At 37.4% G+C, this 26,987-nt stretch overlaps 1 non-coding gene across 1 annotated transcript; it reads left to right on the forward strand.

Annotated features, from left to right (window-relative positions):
* Positions 1-3,004: 3,004 nt before the first annotated feature.
* Positions 3,005-3,108, forward strand: LOC114674525 (small nucleolar RNA U13). The gene has a single exon (XR_003725675.1). It is a non-coding gene; the product is annotated as a small nucleolar RNA U13 (small nucleolar RNA).
* Positions 3,109-26,987: the final 23,879 nt, after the last annotated feature.

The following is a 26,987-nucleotide window of genomic DNA, read 5'->3' on the forward strand; positions in this document are numbered from 1 at the left end:
CCCACTTAGTTCACATGAGGTCCGGTTGTTTAAAAGTCTGGGACATCCCCCTACTCTTTCTCTCTGTCTCTCTCTCTGACCGTGTGATGTGCTGGCTCCCTGTCACCTTCTTCTATGAATAAGAGCTCCCTGAAACCCTCACCATAAAAGCTAATCAGATACTAGCATCATGCTTCCTGTACAGCCTGAATAACTGTGAATGAATTAAATCTCTTTTCTTTATTAATTCCCCAGTCTCAGGTATTGCTTTATAGCAATGTAAGATTAGCCTAAGACAGGTACAAATTATATATTTTGTTTATTGAAATGTTACCGATAATGTATCCTGAAAAACTCTCTGTGTCAATAAAAAATCTATATCTACACTCTAATTTTGATGTCCATATTCTCTTCTACTTTTTAAAAGTATTTAATTACTTTTGTCCATTTCCCTTTTTTTGACTTTCAATGTGTTCCCTATTTCTCCTGTTAGAATTGATATCTTTATTAATACATGTTGGAACATTTAAAGCTTCTTTTTCCCTAGTGGATATGCTGGATCTAAACACATATATAATTTAGGACTTCGATGCATATTGCTGTATTGCTTTATTTAAACATTTTAACAAATTGCATGCTTATTATAAATGTATAAAAATATATTTTCCAGGGCATAAACCAGATTTTATGGTAAACTAAATCAAACTATCATTTAAAATTTTAAGTTTATTTGATTACTAATGAGGTTGAATAACTTTTATTTCTTATTTTAATTTTTTTTAATGAAATGCCCATTTATGTCTTTTGACATATGGAATGCTTGTTTTTATCCCTAATTTGCCAGCTTTTTTTTGTTCTTAAATTTTATTGTCAGGTTAGTCGAGGTATAATAACCACAGTAAAATTCACTGTCTTTGGCTTACTGTTCTGTGAGTTTTGACAAACTTTCGGTGGTGTAAAAATCACCACAATAAAAATAGAGAATACTTCCATCATTTCAAATAATCCCCCACCATGGTCCTTTTTAAATCAACCCCTCCTTCCATGTTTAGCCCATGCAAACATAAAAGTTTTTTTTGTCCATACAGATTAGTCCTTACAAGAAAGTCATATAAATGAAATCACACAGTAAAGTTTGTCTTTTAGTCTGCCTTCTTTCACTTAGCATAATACACTTGAAAATCATCAGTGTTATTGTGTGCATCAATAATTTTTTTCTTACTGACTGCCAGATTGAGTAGATTTCATTGCAATATGAATTTTAATATATATTACATAGATGTAATATACATAATGTATGTACTATTTAATATAATTACATAGATGCTATTCAAAAGATTGTACTTTAGGCTTGTACTAGCAAAATACAAGAATTCCTGTTTAACATCACAGAAAATATGAATAGTTGAATGGGATGCTGTATAATTTGGGTCATAAAATACTAAAAATGTGACATACCTAGTTTGTGTCACCACTTTTCCTGTTGTAATTGTACATTTTTCTTTATTTTATGCTGGAAATCCAATTCATTTGTCTTGTTAGCTATTAAATTCCATTGTTTCACATGAATAGCTAGAATATTTAGGTCCATGAGCTGTTGCTCTTATTTTCTTTAATATATTTATTTATTTATATACTGCATTATTAAACTCTCTCCACTGAATTGCTGATTATTTAGATGATTTGGAAATAGAAAGTGAGAGATTCCAGATTTGTCTAAACTTATAGATAGTAATAAAATTTGAGAAACAGTTAAACTGAGAAGTGAATCATATATATGATATATCCTATCATATATATTACATATATGAGAGAGAATATTAATTGAGCATAAATTACAAAGAAGCAATAAGAGATATGTTTTTATGGAGTCCAAGCTTAGTGGCAGGGGGTGGGTGGCGGTGGACAGATAAGAATGCAGACGTGAGGTGGAATCTCTAGTTACATGAGGAAGAAGCATAAGAGTCAAAGGGAAGTAAGAGGCAGTTCACCAAGGCAGGGAAATCTTTGACCATATGTTTGTTTGTTTGTTTGTTTGTTTGCTTTGAGACGGAGTCTCACTCTGTCACCCAGGCTGGAGTGCAGTGGCACAATTTCGGCTCACTGCAACCTCCGCCTCCCAGGTTCACATGATTGTCTTGCCTCAGCCTCCTGAGTAGCTGGGATTATAGGCAGGTACCACCACGCCTGGCTAATTTTTGTATTTTTAGTAGAGACGGGCTTTCACCATGTTGGTCAGGCTGGTCTCAGACTCCTGACCTCGTGATCCACCTGCCTCGGGCTCCCAAAGTGCTGAGATTACAGGCGTGAGCCAGTGTGCCTAGACAGATCATCTGTTTAAAACAGATAATAATCACATGAAATGGCTCTGTCTCTGGGAGGAAAAGATCTTACATTTTAATGAGATAAATATATAAAAGTAGCCCTGTATAGACCTTTACTTGAGCCTATTTCTCTTCTACTAGAATGGAAAGCTTTCAGACAAGAAACACATCTTTTTAAAATATCTTTTTTGCTAACATCTATCTTGGTAAAGGGGATTTACAGCAAATGAGCACATGGTATATTTCCTCCACAATGTGAGTTGGGGGATGTTGGTTGAAGTTGACTTTTTCTCTCTGGTTGCTTAGGAACACTTCTTTCTAACTTCACCATTCTTCTCGCTATTTTCTTCTCACCCCACCCTAAGAGATTTCTTTGTTTATTTAACAACTATTTATTGAGTGTCACATATTATTTTAGGCACTAAAATGACTTTAAAAGTGAAATTTCACTGGATCTGCATGTTCCAGACTTTCATTAGTTATTTTCTACTGCATTCCTGACATAATTCTTGAAATATTAGAGGAGAGTTCATCCTTATTTAGTGTTTTATAAATACTAATTATTTACTTAATAATTTTTAGTTAAAATGTTTATTTAATAATTTTTAGCTAAAATGTTTATTTAAGTGTTTTCAAAATAAAATTTTATATTACTACCTGTTATGGAATGAATCGTGTCCCCCTCAAAAAATTAATACGTAATCCTTCTGTTGTACATAAACATGATGATTGTATTTCAACGCTCATGTGTGAGACATGCCTCTCACTAACGTTATTACAATGTTGGCACATTACCTGTCTGACATTTTCTATATACATATCAGATGCTGAAATCCTAACATCCATTTCCTCAGAATATGACTGTCTGGACATGGGGTCTTTATTGAAATAATCAAATTAAAACGAAGACATTAAGGTGGCCCCTAATCCAATATGACTGGTATACTCATAAGAGAAAACTTAGGTGCAGGCACATACAGAGAGTGCCTCTAAATGCATTTAAAGAAAATACATTTCTCTTGTTTAAACCATCCAGTCTGTGATATTTTGTTTTGACAGCACTAGACACTAATACTTTACCATAACTGCAAAATCGTTTCTACTTGCAATATAAAAATAATTATTAAAAATAAATGAAACTCTACTAAAAATTTACATAGTACCTTAAAGGACCTTAAAAATATATATCCTTGTATCTCAGACTTTTACAATACGGACTGAGCTTTGGAATATCACCTAGGAAGGTAAGTGTTTACACATAGTTGGAGACAGGCATCAAGGCCACGATGCCTTTTCCAAAGCAGCTGCTTCTTCCTTTGACATTGTATTCATTCAACTCAGTATATTTGGAACTGTGTCAGGGTCTGCAGTCATTGTATGAGGGACCGAAACACTAGGGCCTAGGCAGCATTTAACACTGGCACAGTGAAACTCTCTCCAGGGACCCTCCCTGCAGCCCCTGGGGTTACTTGCATCCAAGAATCACTGAACTGAAGCAGATATACAGTTCCTGCCCATGCCCCTCACTCCAGGCTGCCTCCAGCTTGGGCCCCTGCCTGGACACTCCCAAGTGAGATGTTGAGAAACTAGGCCCCTAGATCCAATTTGAGAAATTGGCTTGAGGCAGTAACTGAAAAAGAGATAAAAGACTGGATGGTGAAAAATGATATGTAGAGAAACAAGGACAGCAGGTGGTAGCCCGGGAGGCCTTAAGAGGGAAAAACACTGAATAAACGACAGAAGATGAATAGAAAGGAAGATCTTGAAAAATGAGATTTGAATGAGAAAAGCTAGGGGAAAATAGAAACACATTCTCTATCCTTTAAAATGTTGATTCTTTTCCTACCACCTCCTTTTCTCATGCTGATCTCTCTTGGCCTCTGTGTCATTTAAAGTCCATTGATGCCCTTTATCTTACCCTTTGCTAACCAGACTTGCCAGGTCCTTATTTCTTTGTCTCGGTCACCCTGCCTCACTCTTCTCCCTATTGTTATCTAGTAGATGAGGAGTGCGCTCTGATGGCTCTATTTCAAATGCCATGAGGAATAACTATTATTTCTGATACTCTCAAATTGTTTCTAAATATTTTTAAAGCACTATTGACTAAAGTTGATGTGGGATTTTCATAACTATGTAAAAATGTGCATCATTTAGAATGAATATGGTAAAGTTGGCTTCATTTATTAAAATGCACCACAGTCTAATTTCCAACTACTCTATGGATGGCTATTGTTTCCATCCAGTTATATTTCACCATCATGAAATACATTTCATCAGCCTATCTCAGTCTTATCAATGAAAGAATTTCACCATTTTAAGAAAATACAATGATTTTAAAAAAATAAAACAAGGCTTTCTGACATTGCCACCTTGATTAGAAAATGATATACCACTTCTTAAAATGAGCAAGGTCCAGAAACAGAGAAGCTATTAGAAATGTATTCTCAGGATGACTTAATTATGGAACATCTCCCAACTAAAGCACACTAAGGAGTTATTTGCATGTAAATTCTGTTGACAGTGTATTATCTTTACTATAGAACTGTGCATGAGAAAGCATACTTCCAATTACTCGTAGAAACATAAATAACACTATTTTTAAAATGTATTTATTTAAATGTTGGTAAGAGAAATATTCCTACAAATCCACAGTAGACTCACTGTAACTCTGGATATGCATTTGTAAGCATATGGTGGCATGTATGAGAAGTGTAGCCACTTCTTTTTCTTTTTTATTTATTTTCTGAAGAAATTGTTGCCATTTTCACCTTTATAGTCACCAATTAACAGTCATCAACTCTGAATCAACCTCTAAGGCATTCTCAGGTTTCATATACACAATGAACCCGAGAGTGGGTATTAGTTGATCACTTGTGAACATGAAGAATGAGGCAGAGAGAAGTTATGGAGTTGGCACTAATGGTAAAAGAAATATCCAAGATTCAAAACCTTGTCTACTGGGCCCTAATCCATGCTTTTTCAGGAACACAAAAGATTCTCTTTCCCTGTCTCTCTGTTCCTCTCTCTCTTTCTCTTTTACATATTCACAATGTTGTGCAATCATCACCACTAATTCCAGAATATTTCCATCAGCCCAAAAAGGAGCCACAGTACCTATTAGCAGTCAGTCTCAATTCCTCCCTCTTCCCATATACTGACCACCACTCACCTACTTTCAGTCTCTATGGATTTGCTTATTTAGGATATTTAATATAAATGGAATCTTACAATATATTTCTGGATTCTTTCATTTAGCTTAAGGTTTTCAAGGTTTACCCATCTTATAGCATACAACAGTGTTTCATTTCTTTTTATGGCTGTATAATACCCCACTGTGTGGATGTACCACATTTTGCTGATGGACATTTAGGTTATTTTCTTTAAATCACTTTTAATAACATAATCAGATCAAGCTGTCCCAACAACAGCGAAGGTTCTGAGATTTTTACCTTACTAACCAACTAACAATTTAACATACCACAGTTTAATGGATGCCAGCAGAAGACATGAGACTCCTGGATCAGAGACACAGGACTTTATTACTAATGGCACAGTAATGAGCATGAGTATCATTTTTGCTCTGTTGTGTATCACTAAGAACACAGAAACTGATCAAAGAAGGGTGTCTCTAGTTATAAGTATTACAAGTATTTGGTGTGGCAGATATGTAGTATGGCTTAAATAATTACACAGAAAATTCACATATGACCAACCTTTCTGTTGCTTCTCCTACAAGTTTCATGGAGGCAACCCTGAGAGGTCCAGTTGAAGCTGTGCATACAGCGGATTTTCATCACAGCAAAAGAGCCTCAAGATTGGTGAATACAATTTTTTAAATATATAATAAACTGAAAGGAAGCCTTCCCAAACATAGGTCTGGAAAAAGACATTATCTGTTGCACTAGATAGTAAACAAACCTGCCCTGGTGACACGATGGATATTTTCCAAGGTTTTCCTATATAGAATCCTTGAAAAGATACTCTGAAACCAAAGGTCATTCACTGACTGTACTCACAAGATACTGAGAAACACAAGAGACCTATGGAAAAGTGTCTCCCAGTAGAGAGTGCTCTGTTGCTTTTCTCGTTTAATGAATGAAGTACCTACCAACGAATAGTCTTTGATATTTTATTAGCTATAATTTGCTTTTACTATCAATACTATATATTTTTTTATTAGAGTATGATTTGTTCTTGAGGAAACCAGCTAGCATTACAAGAGTCTATTGGTCCACTATGGGTCAGGCATTGGACAGTTTGTTATATGCATTATTTTATTTAATTTCTATGATGACACATGCATAAATTTATACTTTTCTCATCTTACAAATGAGGAAACTTCAGCTCTGAGAGATTAAGTGACTTGCATAGATGTTCACAGCTAGTAAAGGATGGAAGCATGATTTAACACCACGACTAAGCTGATTCCAAAGAATTTTTTATACTAATATTTTATAATCCAAGGCAGATTGTGAATGTGCTGAAACAGATATATGAAAGCTAATGTCATAACAAAAGAGGTTGTTTCCTGTAGAGAAATAAAAAATTGTGTATCACTAAGAACACAGAAACTGATCAAAAAAGGGTGTCTCTAGTTATAAGGATCACAAGTATTTGGTATGGCAGATATGTAGCATGGCTTGAATAATGATACAGAAAATTCACATATGACCAAAATGATGGAGGACCTTGAGTAACCTGACATCATGCTCAAAAGAGACTGAAGATAACAAGTCTTCCTTAGGAAGATACCACTGACATCGCGTCTTAAGGTTCTGGCTTTTTGCTTTGCTCAAATATAGAAAAATGGATATATAGAGTATCCAGGAAGAATAGGGAAGAAGCTTTCCAGGTGTATTTATGCCGTAGGACGTACAGTTGTCTTAAGTTTCAGTTCTTAAGATATTTGGGTGGCAAAAAAAAAAAAAAAAAAAAAAAAAAGGCTGCCAACAATTTGCTGTAGCTTCTATTTTTGTTCCTCACCAATTCAGACTTTGGGAAAGTAAAATAAATTCTTTTTTTTGTGTGTCTAATACAATCAAAATATAATATATTCAAGCTGAATTTATGCTTATAAATTCTATTCAAGTGGCTTTCAAACTGTTTTTGTAATAACAAAATTTTGTAAATTATTATGCTGAATTTCACTATATAAAGCAAATGGTGTGCTCAAATCTATAGAGATGAATTAAGAACCAAAATTACTAGGCCATCCCTTTTCCATACATTGACTCCTGGAGCTCCTTCCAGGGATGCTAAATCTCTGTATATCCCAGTGCAAAAGTTGCCTACCTAGCCCAATAGCCTATTTTACTACGGAGAGAACTGAGGCTCAGGGAAATGAAGCAGCATGCTAGTATGTTAGTGGTAGAATTAAGAAAATTTCTAGCTAAATACGGCACAGAATTCTTTCCGTGCCACTTTACCTGCCGGAAAACTCCGCGGCGAGTAGCGCCCCTAACCAGGCTTTGCTCGAGCCCATTGGCTTGCTTCGCCCACTCAGTCCAGCAGGCTGCGCTCAGCTCGCACTACCGGCCCAGCCAGCTACGGTGGCCGCCTTGGCTCTGCGCTCCCCCCACGGCTGGTCCAGGCGTGCTGCGACTGGCTTCTGCCTTGGACACTGGCGTCTGGATGAGGGGGACGCAGCAGCACCTCAAAACGTGGAGACTCCAGGAACCGTGGAGCCCCAAGAAGCTGTCACAGCATCTGGTCGGGGAGTCGCGAGGTCTGAGCCACCAGGGAATGCCACCGTTCTCTCTCTCTCTCTTTTATTGATTGATTGAGACGGTGTCTCGCTCTGTCGCCCAGGCTGGAGTGCAGTGGTAAAATCTTGGGTCACTGCAACCTCTGCTTCCCAGGTTCAAGGAATTCTCCTGCCCCAGTCTCCTGAGCAGCTGGGATTACACGCACGTGTCACCACGGCCGGCTAATTTTTATATTTTCAGTAGAGACGGGATTTCACCATGTTGGCCAGGCTGGTCTCAAACTGCTGACCTCATGATCCGCCTGCCTCAGCCTCCCAAAGTGTTGGGATTACAGGCGTGAGCCACCGTGCTTGGCTGGTTCTCTCTTTCATTCCTGCTACTTAGAGCTCAGCAAACTGGGGCATGTTATAGCTCATTTGCTCCACAGTCTGTGGCTGGTCTAATGGGGGAGTGTTATAGCTCTGCCTTGGGGAGTTCCAAGGTCTGGGCCCCCAGAAGGGTTGCAGCTCTTCACTCCTGTAGTCCAGCGAACAGGATCATGTCACAGCTTTTTCCTTCCTTCCTTCCTTCCTTCCTTCCTTCCTTCCTTCCTTCCTTCCTTCCTTCCTTCCTCCCTTCCCTCCCTTCCCTCCCTTCCCTCCCTTCCCTCCCTCCCTTCCCTCCCTTCCCTCCCTTCCCTCCCTTCCCTCCCTTCCCTCCCTACCTTCCCTACCTTCCCTACCTTCCCTACCTTCCCTTCCTTCCCTTCATTTTTCTGGCAGAGTTTCACTCTTGTTGTCCAGACTAGAGTGCATTGGCACGATCTCTGTCTGCTCACTGCAACCTCTGCCTCTTGGATTCAAGTGATTCTCTTTCCACAGCCACCTCAGTAGCCGGGATTACAGGCATCCACCACCATGCCCGGCTAATTTTTTGTATTTGTAGTAGAGACAGGGTTTCACCATGTTAGTTGGGCTGGTCTCGAACTCCTGACCTCAGGTGGTCCACTTGCCTCGGCCTCCCAAAGTTCTGGGATTACAGGCGTGAGCCACCAGGCCAGGTCTCACAGTTCATTTCATTCATGCCGCCTGCAGCTCAGTGAGCCTGCGAGGAGCATGTTACAACACTTTTATGCTCCTACCGTTTGTCAGGTGCCAGGTTCGCCTCACGTGACCAAGAAGAATGAGGTACGTGGAAGTCAGAGAGTGAGCATTGCAGGGAAGAATTCTATTCAGCAACAGAAAAGCTCTCAACAATGAGAGGGAAATCAAAGTGGGTAGCCCTCTGTGGGAGAGGGGGCCCAAAAGTGGGTAGCCATTTCTGTGGCTGAGTCTGGGGTTTTTATAGGTTTGGAATGAGGAGGTACAGGCTATAGGTAGCCTTGGAAAAGGCAACATTGGATTGGTTAAAAGCATTATTCAGAAAGAACCAATCGGGAAAGCATGGGCCGATAGGACTAGAAGTTCTCACTCCAGTTGTGGATTATATCTGGAAATGGCTTGGTTTTTAGGCTTTAAATTGTCGTTTGTTTGAAGTTGGGTTTCACCAGGGACCTGTCCCAGTCTGCCTAGGAATTTATCTGTCTCCTGTCGCTATCAAATAGATTTAAATTAATGTTTATTTAAATAATTAATCTGTCAAAAAAAGGTAATATTGTATTCATGCATGTCTGTTTGCATATTTCTGAATTATGTCCTGTTTGTTTATTTTTGAACATCTTCAGAGAACTACTTCATTTTTCATTTTCTATTCTTCTGAAAATATTAGAGACACAATAAATGAGTATGAAGTGAATATACTTTGGAGTAAAAAGGATCCTTTTTTATATCCCAACCTTATTACTTTGAACAATTTGCCTAATCTTTCTGAGCCTTAGATTTAAAAAAACATGTTTTGATATATAAAAATTATACATGTTTGTAGGGTACATGTGATATTTTGATACATGCATACAACGTGTAATGATCAAGTTAGAGTATTTAAAATATTCATCACCTCAAGCATTTATCATTTATTTGTGTTGGGAATATTTCATATCTTATAGCTATTTTTAAATATACTGCATATTGTTATTAATTATAGTCTATTGTGCTGTTAAACACTAGAACTTATTAATTCTATTTAACTGTATGATTGTACTCATTAGCCAACCTCTTCTCATTACCTGCACCCCAACCTTTCCCAGGCTCTGGTAACTATCATTCTACTCCATACCTCCATGAAATCAACTTTTTTAACCTTCCGCATATGAGTGAGAATGTGTGATGTTTTTCTTTCTTTACCTGGCTTATTTTACTTAAGATAATGACCTCCAGTCTCATCCATGTAGCTGCAAATAACAGGATATCATTATTTTGTGTGGCTGAATAGTACCCCATTGCTTTTAAATGCTACATTTTCTTTATCTATTCATCCGTTGGTGGACACTTAGGTCAATTCCATATCTTGGCTTTTGTAAATAGTGCTGCAATAAAGACAGGGGTACAGATATCCCTTTGATATACTGACTTTAATTCCTTTGAATAAATACCCAGGAGAGGCATTGTTGTATCATATGGTGGTTCTATATTTAGATTTTTGAGGAATCTCCATACTATTTTCCATAATTGACGTACTAATTTTCACCAACAATATGTAAGAGTTGTCTTTCTCTGCGTCTTCTCCAGCATCTGATATGTTTCATTTTATTGATAGTAGCCATTCTAACTGGGGTAAGACGATATCTCACTGTGGTTTTGATTTGCATTCCACTGATGATTAGTGATATTCAGCATTTTTTTTATATACCTCTTGGCCATTCGTATGTCTTCTTTTGAGAAATGTCTATTCAGATTCTTTATTTACTTTTTTAATGGGATTATTTATTTTTTTGCTGTTGAGTTGTTTGAGTTTCTTGTATATTCTGGATATTAGTTCTTTGTTGGATGAATAGTTCACAAATATTTCCTCTTATTCTATAGGTTATCTCCTCATTCTTGATCATTTCATTTGCTGTGCAGAAGCTTTTTAGTTTAATATAGTCCTAGTTGTCTTTTTTTGTTATTGTTACCTAAGTTTTTGTTATTGTTACCTGTTATTGTTACCTAAGTTTTTGAGGTTTTAGTCATAAATTATTTGCCTAAACAAATATACTGAAGCATTTGCCCTGTGTTTTGTGGTAGTAATTTTATAGTATTGTGTGTTACATATAGGTCTTTGATCCATATTGAGTTGATTTTTGTATAGGGTGAGAGCTGGGGGTCTTTCATTATTCTGCTTATGGATATCTAGTTTTCCCAGTACCTTTTATTGAAGAGACTGTCCTTTCCACAATGAGCATTCTTGGTACTTTTATCAAAAATCAGTTAGCTGTAGATATGTAAATTAACATCTGGGTTCTTTACTCTGTTCCACTGGTCTGTGTGTGTGTTTTTATGCCAGTATAATACTCTATTGGCTATATAGCTTTATAGTATATTTTGAAGTCAGGCAATGTGATGGCTCCAAGTTTATTAATTTTGCTCAGGATTACTTTGGCTATGTTGGGTCTTTGTGGATTCACATAAATTTTAGATTTTTTTTTCTATTTCTGTGAAGAATGCCATTAGTATTTTGATACGGATGTCACTGAATCTGTAGATTTCTTTGGATAGTATATGAGTCCGTTTTCACACTGCTACAAAGAAATACCTTATTGCAATCCTTTGGAGGTGTCACGTTTCCTTGCTTTTTAATTGTGTGTGTGTGTGTGTGTGTGTGTGTCATTATGTTCATATTCAGACATACGGTATAATAGTACTTTCTTCCAATTTTATAACTTGGGTTTTGTAGGAAAATACAGGAAAATATATTTTTGTATATGTGTGTCTCTAGTATCGGTTGGGCAGGGTGCTTTGACTCTGATTCTAGGTGCAGAGCCTTGTAGTCTTGTAGTCTCTGTATTATTTATACAGCTGTAACCGGCTTTAGTCATATTTGTGGTTTCCTCAGTGGGTTAGCTGTGGTTATTAGTGGAGGCTATGCTGAGGCTTTGTTGGGGTCAGGAACACAGCCAGGCTGGTCCTTAGTGGTGATGGTGGGGGGTTAAGTATGCTGATCCTTGGGTTCCCAGCTGGTATACATGGGCACCAGAGGTAGCAGGTTCAGGGAGGCCAATCCTTGGGACTCCAGGGGCTTTCCCAGGAGATGACAGTGGCAGCAGTTAGCTGGGCAGCAGGCAGGCCATCAGGCCCCTGAAAGGCATTCCTGGTATCAGTACTGGCTGTGGTGGCATCAGATAAACCTTTGGATCCCCAGGCAGCGTGAGTGGAAAGCAGTGGTGGTGGCAACATGGTAGGACAGACAGTCCCCAGATCCCCACATGGTATGTATGAGTGGATGCCAGTGGCAGTGGTGGTAAAGGGTGGGTGGTCCCTTTCTTAGACTTCCAGGAGAAATGTGTGCAGATGCCAGCAGTGGTGGATAGGGTGGGTCAATCATCAGGTCCCTGGAAAAGCTGTGTGGGCACTGGCATGCTGGGTGGCCCCATGCTCGGGTCCCTGGAAGGCATGCATAGGAACCGGTGGTGGCAGGCAGGGTGGGTCCATCCCCAGGACCCTAGAACACATGCATGGGTACTGGCAGGTAGCAGCAATAGGTGGGGTGGGCCAGTCCTCAGGCCCCCATGGTATCCATAGGTGCAGGCAGTGGCTGGTGGAGCTGATCAATGGCTAGGCCCCCAGAAGATGAGGGCAGGTGTGAGTGGCAGTAGGCAGGGCTGAGCAGTCATCAAGCCCTTTTATGACACACTCTGGCACTGGCAGGGAAAGGGTTGCAGGTGGTGGGCCTGTCCTCCGGCCCTCCAGTGGTGTCCGTGGGAGCAATGATCCTTAGATTACTATCTGTAAAGTAGAGATAATAATAATACTTGACTCCTTAGGTTATAGTAATTATCCAGTAGTATAACATATGGAGAGTTTCTAGCATAAAACCTAGAACATAGAAGGTGTTTCATAAGTAAATGCTATTTTCCTGGAGATAATGGTTTACTATTTGGACGATACACTGGACTATGTATCAGGAGACATGAGTTATAGGTATATATTTGTCACTAACCAGCTATGTCACCTTGGGACAAGTTACTAAATCTCTCTAGTTCCTAGTTTATAAACCCAGAAAAAGGTCTGTGTCACTTTTTCCTCCAGGGTCGCTGTGAGCAAATACAATTCTATGAATTTTTATGACTTCATACCAGGTAAGAAGTAGCATTCATTTTCCTTTTAAAGTGGACTTTGGTCAGGTACTTCAATGGAAAGTCTTGTTTTGATTATTAAAATCTTTTCATAATTCATTGCATATTCAAAAAAAAGAAACTTTTTTTAACTCATAAAATTTGAATACCTGATTAGTGCACATTTCATATCTGTTAACTGTGCATCTGTATTTTCACAATTTAGCATATAGATACATTTGGTAGTCAATTCTGCATTTATAAAGAGATATATATATGTGTGTGTGTGTATATATGTGTGTGTGTATATATATATATAGTAGAATTGGAAAGATACCTTTACTGACATTTTGTAGCCCCAGTTCTTGATGTCAAGGTCAAGAATTTAATAAAGATCACAGGCAAAATCTGAACAAAATAGTAGTCCATTTGGACTGAGCTCATTCAGAGGATGGTGACCATTTCTTCTGCCAAGCTTGGTGAAGGAAGTGGAGAAATAGAGAAGTGGAGATGACATAGTTAAGCTTTGCCATTGATCACACCAGTCTTATTGTCAGATGCTTCTTCATTTATAGCAACAGTATTTGTGGATGCATAATTGCCATTCTGCCAACATACAGGGCATAGCACTGCAAATGGAAGCCAAGAAGGTGACATGCTAGAAACAAAATCATGAAGGGATAATAGAAGTAATGGAGAGTAGATTAAGGTCAATCTATTGATACTAATATTGTATTTGCACTGTGGTCCGGTCATGGATTTGTTACCTTGTCCTGTTCTTTCCTGTGATTTTTTTTTTCCTGCAAGATTTGCTTATATGAAGCTTTAAAAAAATCCTAAATGTGAGCATAATATACTGACTCATATCTATCCCCAAAGCCCAGCATTTAAGTTGCTGCTTTATTTCTTACATTCTGACCCTAAGAGGCTTCATACTAAAAGAATTTTGGACACTGAGAAAGGTGCAAAGACTTGAAAGCATCCTTTGAAAAAATATCAGTGGTATCAAGTCCACAATAGATTCACCTACTGAGATTGCCAACACACATTCCTTAGAATCATGAAAGTCAAGTCCATGCTGGAAAGTGAAATGCTGCCAAAGACTATTCTTTAAAATGGCCAGCAATACTAATTTCAATCACTAGTGTATGTGCCACTCGTTTTTATTATTTGACTTGCTTTTTACAAATCTATAAAATAGGCATCTGTTCAATCTGCCTCAGAATATTTTGAAAGCTTATAGTCAAATAGTACAAATGAAAGTACTGGGAAAACTCAATATGTGGATTTGTAAAATATCTTTTAAAAAACAGCTAAAACGACTATTATTTTTCAATTTTCCTATCTGTGTTTAGAAAAAAATCATTAAGAGATGATCATTTGCGATCCTATGATGAAATAAGTGTCTCTGGAAGCCCACTAATGCACTATTTTGTAGCTGGAATTGCACTGTTACCCTTCCAGAAATGAATTCCTGCTCTTAACCTTCTGGAGAACAAAGCCTTGGCTCTAGATTTGTGTTTTCCCTCGGATATCATTGTTATTTCCTGGCATGAATAAACTTCTTCATTCCCTTGCATTTCAATGGTTCTACTTTCTACCTCATCTTACCTCTTAGTCTTTTGTTGTTTGACTTTAACACAGGAGCAAACCCAAGTACAGAGATGATATTCAGAGGAAGTCCATAAAGAGCCGGAGATCCTTGAGAGCTCTTTGATTTCCTTGCCACTCTTTTATTTTAGAAACAAATTCTTCTCCTTGACCTTCAGATACCTACGGTGTCTCTTTTGTCAAAGTTGACCCTCTAGCCTGTCTGGCACTCCCCCTTAAGCCTTCCTTCCTGAACTCTGATCTCTGTCCTGTGGCTGAGATCTTGGTTCTTCTCCTTCGAATAATTCTCCTGCAAGCTCTAATACATTTGGCTTGTAGCACCTAAGAGCAGATTTCTTTTGTGGTAACTGACATTCCTCCAAAGAAAGTTGACTGAAACTAAAACCCACCACTTCGTGCCACTTCACTCTGTCACCCACTAACTGATCATTATAATATAGTAACCTCTTGCATAAAATTGTACCTCAGTCATGCAACAATCATTAATAGCCTCAAACTTAACCACCCTTTCATACCTCATGACTTTACTCTTGCAATTAAAAGCACATATTTAAAGTCGCCCACAATGTTGTGACATACCTGGCTTGGATTTGGGTCAAATAATTTCAATTTTCTAACCCCTTCATTTTGAATAAATATAAAGGGTAACAAAACTTAATAATATGTTCAAATATATGTAAATGACAAGCATTGAGCAACTTTCATTAAGTGTTACATCAGCAGCAGCAGCACCATCATTTTCTCATCCTTTCCAAACCTAGAATTTTTAGACTACTCAAATGCCATGTATCTCCAGTTCGGGACCAGGACCACAGGATTCCACTAGGCTATGCAGTCAGAAAGGAGAGTGAGTGAGGCCTAAAGCTGTAGAGCAGTACTTTCCAAATAGAATCACTGGAAGGAATTGACACTTCTCATACCTAGGAGGGGCCAGTAAATCAGGACCCTGGGGCGAAACTTTGAAACCAATATTAAAGATCCCTAAGTACTTCTACTCTGCAGCCAAAGTTGAGAATCACTGTTTTACAAACAGCCCATGTTTCTGTTAAGTCTACTAGAAGCAATTTAAGAGCTCCCTTTCTGCCCTCTGAAAGACAGTGACTTGCTTCACGGCAGCAGGTTTTCCCAGTGAAACAAACAGCAAAATCAGACAGAGGTGGACCATCTAGGAGTGGAAAGCAGGTGGTAGAGCATCTGGGCTTGAAGACTGGTCAAGACAGATTTCATGTGCCTGACTTTGACTCCCCACTCAGCCATTGGATAACTGTGTAGCCTTCGTCAAGTTATCCAATGTCTGTAAGATTCAAAACCCCTTTATGTAAAGTGAGGCTAAAAATAACAATGAGGTCACAGTTGTGTAGTAAGGACTAAATGAAATAACATATATCAGTTAACTTAGGCCATGTAGGATGCAGTCTTTAGAGTCTACAACCATTACTCTTCTTCTTATTATTAAGAAAGTAGGGGATCAGTTTGTCACATGGTCTTCTAATAGTTCCTCTGAAGTCACATGAAAAATGAGTAGAGGTGGAAAGTAGCAACTTTTAATTCATGTTATAAAGTTTTATTTGACTTTATATCACCATTTGACATAGTAGGAAAAATCTAATTGAAATCATAACCCAGGATCAAAGGCATATGCTTTTCCAGGATATTATTCAAGGCCCCATGCAACAATCAAATTTGCATCAAATCTTCCTATCCTGGCTTTCAAATCATATCCTCTTAGAAATAGTAGGTGTTCAAAAATATTCAGTGCATTTCAGTAGGGGTATCTCTTTCATCAGATTAGATGGTCTATATGGTTGGAACCTACGTGCCTGGCATTGTCCTAGTTATCCCAGACTCCAGGGACAACCATACCGTTATCCATAGGCTCAGAGATATTACATAATATGGCCAAGGTTGTACTTCTAGTCAATGTCAGCTATCTCATCTGAGCCCAGGTGGGGATGACTCAAAGTTGTACTATTTCCCATGCAATGCAAAGACAGGGTCAAGAGGAAGACAGCTGGGCTATAAGAACAAAGAGGAGGACAGAAACGGAGGTAACATTCTGCTCCTGCAGCTTTATACTTTTCTTATCATTTCCCTTGTACCCAAGTGTCCTCCTGCTTCCTTTTCCAGTGATTCCTCTGGTGGTGGCGGTGCCATTCAATCTCTCTGTCAGTGTCTCCCTCACTTTTCTGTAAGAGAAAAAGATAAGCACATTTTCAAAAATGAGCACAAAGGGAGCTTACATGTGTTAGTTGAATAATTATTAGAACTCACAGGCTCTATTTAAAGATTTGGATAAGAGCCCTACACATGGGACTGGAGATAGAAGAGTGGCTTGAAACTCCATCTCCTGCATTGCCACTATTTGCATAACCAACAGGACACTGTGTCAGTTTTGGATGAATTAGATTTTTCACAGCGAAGGTTAAGACAAGAACAAGGGATTATGGTATATTCTAATGAAGTACTGGACCCAGTGATTCTGTGTCAATGCAGTTGAATAATTGCCTGCTTGTGGGGGTTTAGATGATTTGCCCAATTATACATGCTTTGGAAAAAACTAGAGTGTATCAGTGGTGATTGCTATACAGCAATGAGTGAAAAATCGTTCATAAAAGCTGCACATTTTGATAGCTTCTGGCTCTCTGAAGTTTTCTGATTTGAAGCTCTAATCACTCCTGCTTATTCTCAACCATGAGTAAATTATTTGAGAAGTGTCAGACACATTTTACTCATCATGAAAATGTACATTTTTCTCCCAAATAAAAGGAAAATAAAATATTACTTTCAACTGGTAAAATAAAAAGCTTTAAAATAACTTGTTCTTAAAACTAGTTCTTAGCTTCATGCAAAATAGAGGAAGCTTTATAAAATAAAATAAAACAGATATTATCAAATATTTGAATTTGCATCAGGTTATGAATAATTGCAATTTAAACTACATCTAAATTTAGAGAAATTTATATGTATTTAATCTTAAGAAAACTCCATGTTAATGTTTTGATGCTGTCACATTAATAGAATCTGAATCAGCCAGTATCAAACAAAATATAGCAATAACTTTTCTAAAAATGTGAGATTGTGTGTGTGCATGTGTGTACATATATATGGTAATGTATCATCACTACTAAAAGTGTCTCTATCGTTTATAAGAATGAATGGGGCCAGGTGCTGTGGCTTACACCTGTAATCCCAGCACTTTGAGAGGGTAAGGCGGGCGGATCACGAGGTCTGGAGATCGAGACCATCCTGGCCAACATGGTAAACCCCATCTCTACTAAAAATACAGAAATTAGCTGGGCGTGGTGGGATTACATGCCTGTAATCCCAGCTACTCAGGAGGCTGAGGCAGGAGAATCACCTGAACCAGGGAGTCAGAGGTTGCAGTGAGCTGAGATCGTGCCACTGCACTCCTGCTTGGTGACAGAGCAAGACTCTGTCTCAAAAAAAAAAAAAAAAAGGAATGAATAACAGTGCATAACTCTAAGGAACTCACTGTGTCCAATCTATTTGGGAATACTTTTTCAGTTTTGCACTACTTTTGAGGGCAGATGCTAGAATATAAAGCAGAGGTTGAGATTTGGTTTAGAGCAAATATCAGAGCACATCATCACTCCAGACTGAAATAGGTAATGATAATAATATTTTTTTTTTTTTTGAGACAGAGTCTCACTCTGTTGCTGAGGCTGGAATGCAGTGGCGCGATCTCAGCTCACTGCAAGCTCCGTCTCTTGGGTTCACGCCATTCTCCTGCCTCAGCCTCCCAAGTAGCTGGGAATACAGGTGCCTGCCACCACTCCCGGCTAATTTTTTGGATTTTTAGTAGAGACAGGTTTCACTGTGTTAGCCAGGATGGTCTCGATCTCCTGACCTTGGGATCCGCCTGCCTCGGCCTCCCAAAGTGCTGGGATTACAGGTGTGAGCCACCGTGCCCGGCCAACAATAATTCTTTATACAAATAAAATGTGGTATCCTTGCTTGAAGGACTTTAAAATAGAAAATAAAATAATTTTACAAATAAAATTTTATCTGATCTTGAAAACAGTTTAAAAATCAGTCTAAGTATTTCATTGTTGTTCCCATTTTACATAGCAGAAATTGTAAGTGATATTTGTCCAAGATCAAAGTGAATTAGAAGCACCATCTGTTATCAAACCGTCTATTCCTTGTTCTAAAGTCTTAACATTATGCGCTGCTATGTACCAAGTGCTCCTCAGTGCTTCAACACTTCTTGTTCAAGAGAAAGTATTTGCGTTTTTCATTCAATTGTTCATTTAAGAAATATTTACCATGTGACTTATGAATGCTAGTCATCACGTATACTAAGCAAAGTAGACAAAACTCCCTCCCTTTTTGGAATATACATTCTAATATTAAAAGACAAAATGACATTAATGAACTCCTCCAGTAACCTAAAATTGTTGGGTTTGTTTCTTAAAATTATTAAGTAAATTTGATCCTCACATACTAATAAAACTACCTATGCAAAAATTATAACAGTGAGAAATTATGACAGTGAAAGATAACTGATCTAATCAACTCCCATCTTGTCATTAGTATTCAAACTGCCCTTAATTATTCCTCAGCTTGGGCTTAGCTAATTCGGGGAGATATTTAGTTTATAGTTTAAATGATAATAGCTCTTCCCCAAAATCAACCACCTTTGTAAAGCTAATGAAAAGACCACCAGGCTAGGAGGATGAGAGGAGCCTGAATTCTGCTAAGCTGTAGACATAAACAATTACCTACCATTATTTCGGAGGTCACAAGATATGCAACTTCCCCAGTTATTCCTGCAGATAACATCACTATTGTAGAACCTAAGATTGGCCTTTTGAGATGTCTTTTCAGTTTTTTTTTTTTTTTTTTTACGTGTCTGATGACCAGTGGCTTCACCTGGACTTGCACACTGATGTCTCCACCTGGACCCACCAGTCACTCCTGTGGCCCCTCCCAGAAGCAACCTAGCCTGCATGAGGACCATTTCCCACATTTCTGATTGTACCCCAACGAATCAGCAGCCTCTCCAGCCCCCTTCTCTTTCCTTAAACTATCCTTGAAAAACCCAAGCCTCCAAATGTTCAGGGAGACTGATTTGAGTAATAATAAATCTCCAGTCTCCTGTTCATCCAGCTTTGCATGAATTAAGCTCTGTATTGCGATTCCTCTGTCTTGATAAATAGACTCTGCCAGGGCATCAGGCAAAATAAACGTATTGGGCAGTTACACTAAGTGCTTCATGAAACATCCTATGGCTATTCTTGGACTAGGATTCCGAGGTTCTGGTTTCTCAATGTTGTATTACAACTCACTATGTGGCTTGAACTCTATTACTCTTGATATGAACATCAATATCTTTAAGAATACTACACAAACAATGCCACCTGTCAGAAGCTATATCATATTGCTGTTGAGAGGGTCTGGAGAACAGTAATTTCTTGAGGCACATTTTGATGAGTAAAACATTGCGTTTTTTACTATGCTTCCTTCCAATTCTTCCAATATTCTTCTCTTTTCCTCATAACAATTTTTTTTGTCCCTTTCCTTTTTCTTCCCTTTTTCTCTGATTTAAACCAGTCCTAGCCAAGAACACAGAGAAAGTTCAGTAGAACTTCACGGAAACTATCTCATGCTAGATCTTTTTAATGGACATATATCAATATCTGAAGTGTTACAGGTGTGGGTTCCCATGTCCTTCAGATCAGTAATTTTTCTATTTAAATGTGTTAATTATTTTTGCATTATGCATCAGAACGTCAGTTCCACTTTAATATCTGCTTTTAGGACAGAAAAAAAATGAAGAAAGTAGGATAGAAAAATACATCTATAGAAGAATAGTATGTTTTCTGAAACAGTTTCATTTTTGTTAAGTTTATATCACCTGGGTTACCGGATAGCACAGGTATAAATTTTGCACCAACCAGTTTTTGTTGCTATTGTTTTTGGTTGTTAAAGTCTGTAGATATTTCCATGTATAGTATCTCGAAGAGTTCTGTAAATCTTAGATATTCATCTACTGTGTCTCACTGGCAAAGCCCCATAAGTTATGGCCTTTTTACATTTCATATCTTATCACTTTTGAATGATTATGTCACTGTTTTATTAGAGGTTTTGTAATTACCCCTTATTAAAGTATTATATAAGTAAAAGTCTTCAAATGTTTAATCAGGGACTAATTTGATCAGGCAAAATAGAAGTTTCTCCAGTGATGGAAGTGGCAAGATTTCTCACTGAATTCAATTTACTGGGTTCTGCATGTATCTCCAGTGTCTGCCAGGATTACAGGTCAGGGGAACTTACTTGGTTTTGCATAACTCTTCTTACAAATACTGCTACTTACTTACAGGTAGACAAACATACAACTGATTGTAGCCTCGACCTCTTTCAGAACACATTTGAGAGAATGGCTCTATTTAATTTCCTGGGCTAGGCTAGAACCAGTTAAAATGAACAGCATAATTTTAATTCATACACACATTCTCCCTGACGGCATTGTAACTTTCAGCTCACCATCCAAATATTCAGCTGTTTTTTTGCAAAGTTTGCCTCCTTCATGCAGCTTCACTCATAAAAGAGATAGATACAGTCCTCTCCAAGCAGCAGTTCTTCCATAGTGTGTTCCCATGCTGATAAGTCAGCGTCAAGAGTTCAGAACCCAAGGCGTTCTCAGGGCTGGATCATTTAAGGCAGAACAACATATCAATTTGTAGACAAAAGCAACCCAGGAGACAAGTGTTGACCATTGGGACTGAGTATTTCTGCAGTAATAAGGCAGTTGACAAGGCTGCCTTCTCAGCAGGGAAACTGGAAAAGTGGCCACTAATTGCTCTGTTCTAGTAAGCATCCTTTCCTGCCAAAAAAAAAAAAAAAAAAAGTTATGTAGCTTCCTACAGATGTGCATGCCAAATCCCCTTGCCTCAAGTTTTTCTTGCTGTCTTCCAATACTTTCCCAGATAATTTACCTATTTTTAATTAGAGGAATGCTTATTTTGAACTTGTCATCATGTTCTAGATGACAGTGAAGAGAGTGAAATGTTTTTCTTTCTTTTTCATTTTAGATAATCAGAATAGTACTAAATTTAAGAGAAAGGTTTTATCAAATATGTGTATATGGGGTGGGTACTTGTTATTTTTTCCTGCCCAAGTGTCAAATGCATGAAATTACAAGGAGCTCATCCTGAAAAATGACCAAACCTCTGGGGGAGAAACAGAAGCATGTTTCATTTTCCTGCACATTTGTGGAAAAAGACACTCTTTGAGATCAGTGGAAGTTGTTTAATTATTTGTTGTCTCAAAACTTCTTTTCCTAATCCTTTATAAAATGCTGCTAGAAAACCACTGTCTCCTTAGACTGTCCCCAGGGGACAGTCTTTTAAAAATATATTCAGAAATAATACCACACATCTACCACCATCTGATCTTTGACAAACCTGACAAAAACAAGGAATGGGGAAACGATTCCCTATTTAATAAATGGTGTTGGGAAAACTGGCTAGCCATATGCAGAAAACTGAAACTGGATGCCTTCCTTACACCTTATACAAAAATTAACTCAAGATAGATTAAAGATTTACATGTAACACCTAAAACCATAAAAACCCTAGAAGAAAACCTAAGTGATACCCTTCAGGACATAGGCATGGGCAAAGACATCATGACTAAAACACCAAAAGCAATGGCAGCAAAAGCCAAAATTGACAAATGGGATCTAATTAAACTAAAGAGCTTCTGTGCAGCAAAACAAACTATCATCAGAGTGAACAGGCAACCTACAGAATGGGAGAAAATTTTTGCAATCTATCCACCTGACAAACAGCTAATAACCAGAATCTACAAAGAACTTAAACAAATTTACAAGAAGAAAACAAACAGCACCATAAAAAAGTGGACAAAGGATATGAACAGACACTTTTCAAAAGAAGACATTTATGCGGCCAACAAACATATGGAAAAAAAGCTCATCCTCAATGGTCGTTAAAGAAATGCAAATCAAAACCACAATGAGATTCCATCTCACGCCAGTTAGAATGGCGATCATTAAAAAGCCAGGAAACAACAGATGCTGGAAAGGATGTGCAGAAATAGAAACACTTTTACGCTGTTGGTAAGAGTGTAAATTAGTTCAACTATTGTGGAAGACAGTGTGGCGATTCCTCAAGGTTCTAGAACTAGAGATACCATATGACCCAGCAATCCCATTACTGGGTATATACCCAAAGGATTATAAATCATTCTACTATAAAGACACATCCACACGCATGTTTATTGCCTCACTATTCACAATAGCAAAGACTTGGAACCAACCCAAATGTCCATCAATGTTAGACTGGATAAAGAAAATGTGGCACATATACACCATGGAATACTATGCAGCCATGAAAAAGGATGAATTCATGTCCTTTGCAGGGACATGGATGAAGCTGGAAAACATCAATCTCAGCAAATGAACACAGGAACAGAAAATTCAAACACCACATGTTCTCACTCGTAAGTGGGAGTTGAACAATGAGAACACATGGGGACAGGGAGGGGAACATCACACACCAGGGCCTGTCAGGGGGTGAGGCAAGGGGAGGGATAGCAGGAGAAATACCTAATGTAGATGATGGATTGATGGGTGCAGCAAACCACCATGGCGCATATATACTATGTAACAAACCTGCACATTCTGCACATGTATCCCAGAACTTAAAGTATAACTATATATATATATATATATATGAATAGAACGTGTCATAAATATAAATAGTTCTCCTGAGAAAATAGTGAAAGGCATTGTCTCCAGTTAACCAATATATAGAGTGAATTCTTAATTCACTCAGTTGTTAATATAGCAATTCTTTCTAAATTACCCTGTAAATTCAATGTGACTTTAATCAAAATCACATTTTTAATGCAACTAAATGAGTTTACCTCAGGAGTGCTGATCTCCTGACCTTGTGATCCACCCACCTTGGCCTCCCAAAGTGCTGGGATTACAGGTGTGAGCCGCTGTGCCTGGCCGAGTTTACCATTAAATTTCAATGAAAAATGAAAGGGTTACAAATAACAAGAGTATTTTAAAAGGAACAATGTGAAATCACTTTTTCTACCAGATATGTAGATTTTATGTTTAATTTAAAACTATAATGATTAAGAGATGTTAGTTGGGATGCTAGAGAATAGAAGTTGAAACACTGACTATATGAACTAAAACCAGACCCCATAAAATAAGCCAAAAGATTTATAAAAACTAGATTTGGGACATAATACTGTAGATCAATAATTAAAAGATTGACTCAACATATAGTGTTGTAATAAATTATTATTTACATAAAAAGTAAAATTAGCAGTTTACATGCAATTCTAGCTATACTAAAGATGTAAATTTCAAAAGTAAAATCTTGAATTTTTAGAAAAATATCTATACAAATAAAATTTATTACCTTAGTGTACAAAGCCAACTCTTAAAGACAAAAAAGCATAAAACATTAAAAATTGAAAATTGTGTTTATGTCAAAAATGAAATTTGTACAAAATACAAAGCAGATAAAAGACAAGGCACAGACTGGTATAAGATACTTGTAACACATGTAACTGATAAATATTTAATGTAGAAAATTTGTTATAACAGATAAGACTCTAGGAGAGAATAAACATCTTATTAGAAAAATGAGCAAGTATAATTCACAGAGAAAACCTGAAAGACTAATACACTTAGCAAAGTGATCAGTCATAATAGTAATCAATGAAATACAACCTAAAACAAAATGTATCCAAGTTTTGTTTAATTAAATGCATAATTATCTAATTATCCATTCTTTATACACACCTCTGCATGGCCATATATATAAAATATATAAATATATAATAAATATATTATATTTAAATATATATTATGCATAATATATTAAAAACATGCATTTCTTTTGCTGAATATTTGCTATTTTCATTTTTTTAAACAAATAATATGCCATGTGGGACACTAAGTATTGCAATATTGGCCTCCCAAGTTGTCATGGTAACTTACACTCACTAAGGTGCCAACCAGTTTTGGTTTGTCTGAAATATTCCTCTGTTCCACAGAGGCAAATTGTTGTATTTGATCACCCTAAAGAGAGAGATATCTTCACCTACCTGAAAACATTAGCATCGTCACATTACTTAAAAGAATATATATATATTATATATATATTCTGGCTGGGTGTGGTGGCTCATGGCTCTAATCCCAGCCCTTTGGGAGGCCAAGGGGAAGAGATCATGAGGTCAGGAGATCGAAACCATCCTGGCCAACATGGTGAAACCCCATCCCTACTAAAAATACAAAACTTAGCTGAGCCTGTTGGTGTGTGCCTGTAATCCCAGCTACTCCAGAGGCTGAGGCAGGAGAATCACTGGAACCAAGGAGTCGGAGGTTGCAGCGAGCCGAGATCGCGCCACTGCATTCCAGCCTGGCGATGAAGCGAGACTCCATTAAAAAAAAAAAAAAAAAGAAATATTTCACAAAATAAATGTGATAATATAAAAGTTTGAATATATTATCTCAACTTTGTGAAAACATATTTAATATTTTATAAGTTTATAAGAGTGACATAGCTAAAGATTGTCATTATCTACCTCTTCATTTATATGTAATTAATTACTGAAAAATCTCCTTGGGCAAAGGATTGAGGCAGGGCAATATAATTATGGTAATTTTTATTGCCATCTGTTTTATTTCTCTACTTTAATAAGAAGTATAATTAACACAATTAGTTAATAGCATATGACTGACTAATTTGTAGACATGGTTTTCAGATTAGCTTAGGTGACCAAAAATCACTTTTGCTATTTTTCTGGTTTCTCGTAGATAGTATAATGAGTAGAGCTCATGGAGTTTTCTAGCAATTGTATTCATTGTGACTAAACTATTTTATCACTAAAGAGTGTACATGTACATGCACACTAGACAGTGCAAATAGGAGGGAATACAGAAAAACTACCCTTTAATCATCATTTGTCTTTGATTAGTACTCTTCTAACGTTGAGGCAGCAGGAAAACTGAACCATATATGTTGATTTTTGTCATTAGTTTCACAGCATATGGGACATTACCCAACAAATGGGCTTAATTTGAAAGTAAATGAAACAGGTAGAATATGTCTTAATACTGCCTCATCTTTGCTTACTCTAGTGGCGTTCCCTAACAAATGCTACCACTTATAGAAAAGCTGACAGGAAGAGTTACAAATTAGGTTTTGCAAGGTCCATTGAAGTAATCTGGCTACAGTGCAGTGTGCACAGCTTAGAAAGTTGCAACAAACACAAAAAGTTCTCATCAATTATTCAGAAAGTTCATTTTAGATGAGTTTTTACAGGCTGATAGAAAAAAATTGCTTTCAACTGTCAGTTTGATATAAATTGAAGATTCAATAATAGAGAACTGTATATCTGTTGCAATTTGTACCTTTTTTAATTTTTAGGGGAAAAAACCTTCCATAGCATAAAAAATATTGTTACAACAACTGGATGCTAAAGCAGGAAAATTGATAAAGTGTCCAGAGTGATAAAGGAAGTCTACGTTTGTTTGGTTGTACTGGCTTGTGGTTTTGGCTTTGGCTTTTACCTTAGCATGAGTTTGGGTTGCTTGGCTTGTTCATTTTTTGCAGATGTAAGGTTTATGATCTATATTTCCAGACTCTTCAGCCCTTTCGGGTCCTGGACTTTTTTAATACGACAAATATAGCCTTGTTAGAAAATAGCAGGGATGGGAAGGCAAGACAAAAATTGCAAGAATCATGAGATGAAAACAGCTAAAAAAAAACTTCATGTTCAGAATTTACCTTACTCTGTATCTCCCTTTTCAAGAAATCCTAGATGTGAGAGTCAGGGAAGCACTGTGAATATACAATCCAGTCATAGAACAATGTTTCCAGTGGGAGAAATTCTGGAAAAATTGTGTAGGTAATGGTGTTACACGATGTAGAACGGAACAAGAATAGGCCTTTTAGAATTTACTAATGAATTGGTTAAGGTTGTTATATGATCTTGAATTAGATTCATGAAAAGAAACATCATATTAAGGGTACAGAAATACACGCTTGAATAATGATGTTTCTAAGATCTTAGCATTAGCAAAACTTTTTATAAGCTGTCATTTACTCTTAAATAGGAAATAAAAACCACTTATTCTTATTAAATAAAAAGCAACACTACCTACAATTCATGCTACATATTATTATCATT

This window comes from Macaca mulatta, chromosome 20, assembly GCF_049350105.2.
Source record: "Macaca mulatta isolate MMU2019108-1 chromosome 20, T2T-MMU8v2.0, whole genome shotgun sequence".
Classification (NCBI taxonomy): Eukaryota; Metazoa; Chordata; class Mammalia; order Primates; family Cercopithecidae; genus Macaca; species Macaca mulatta.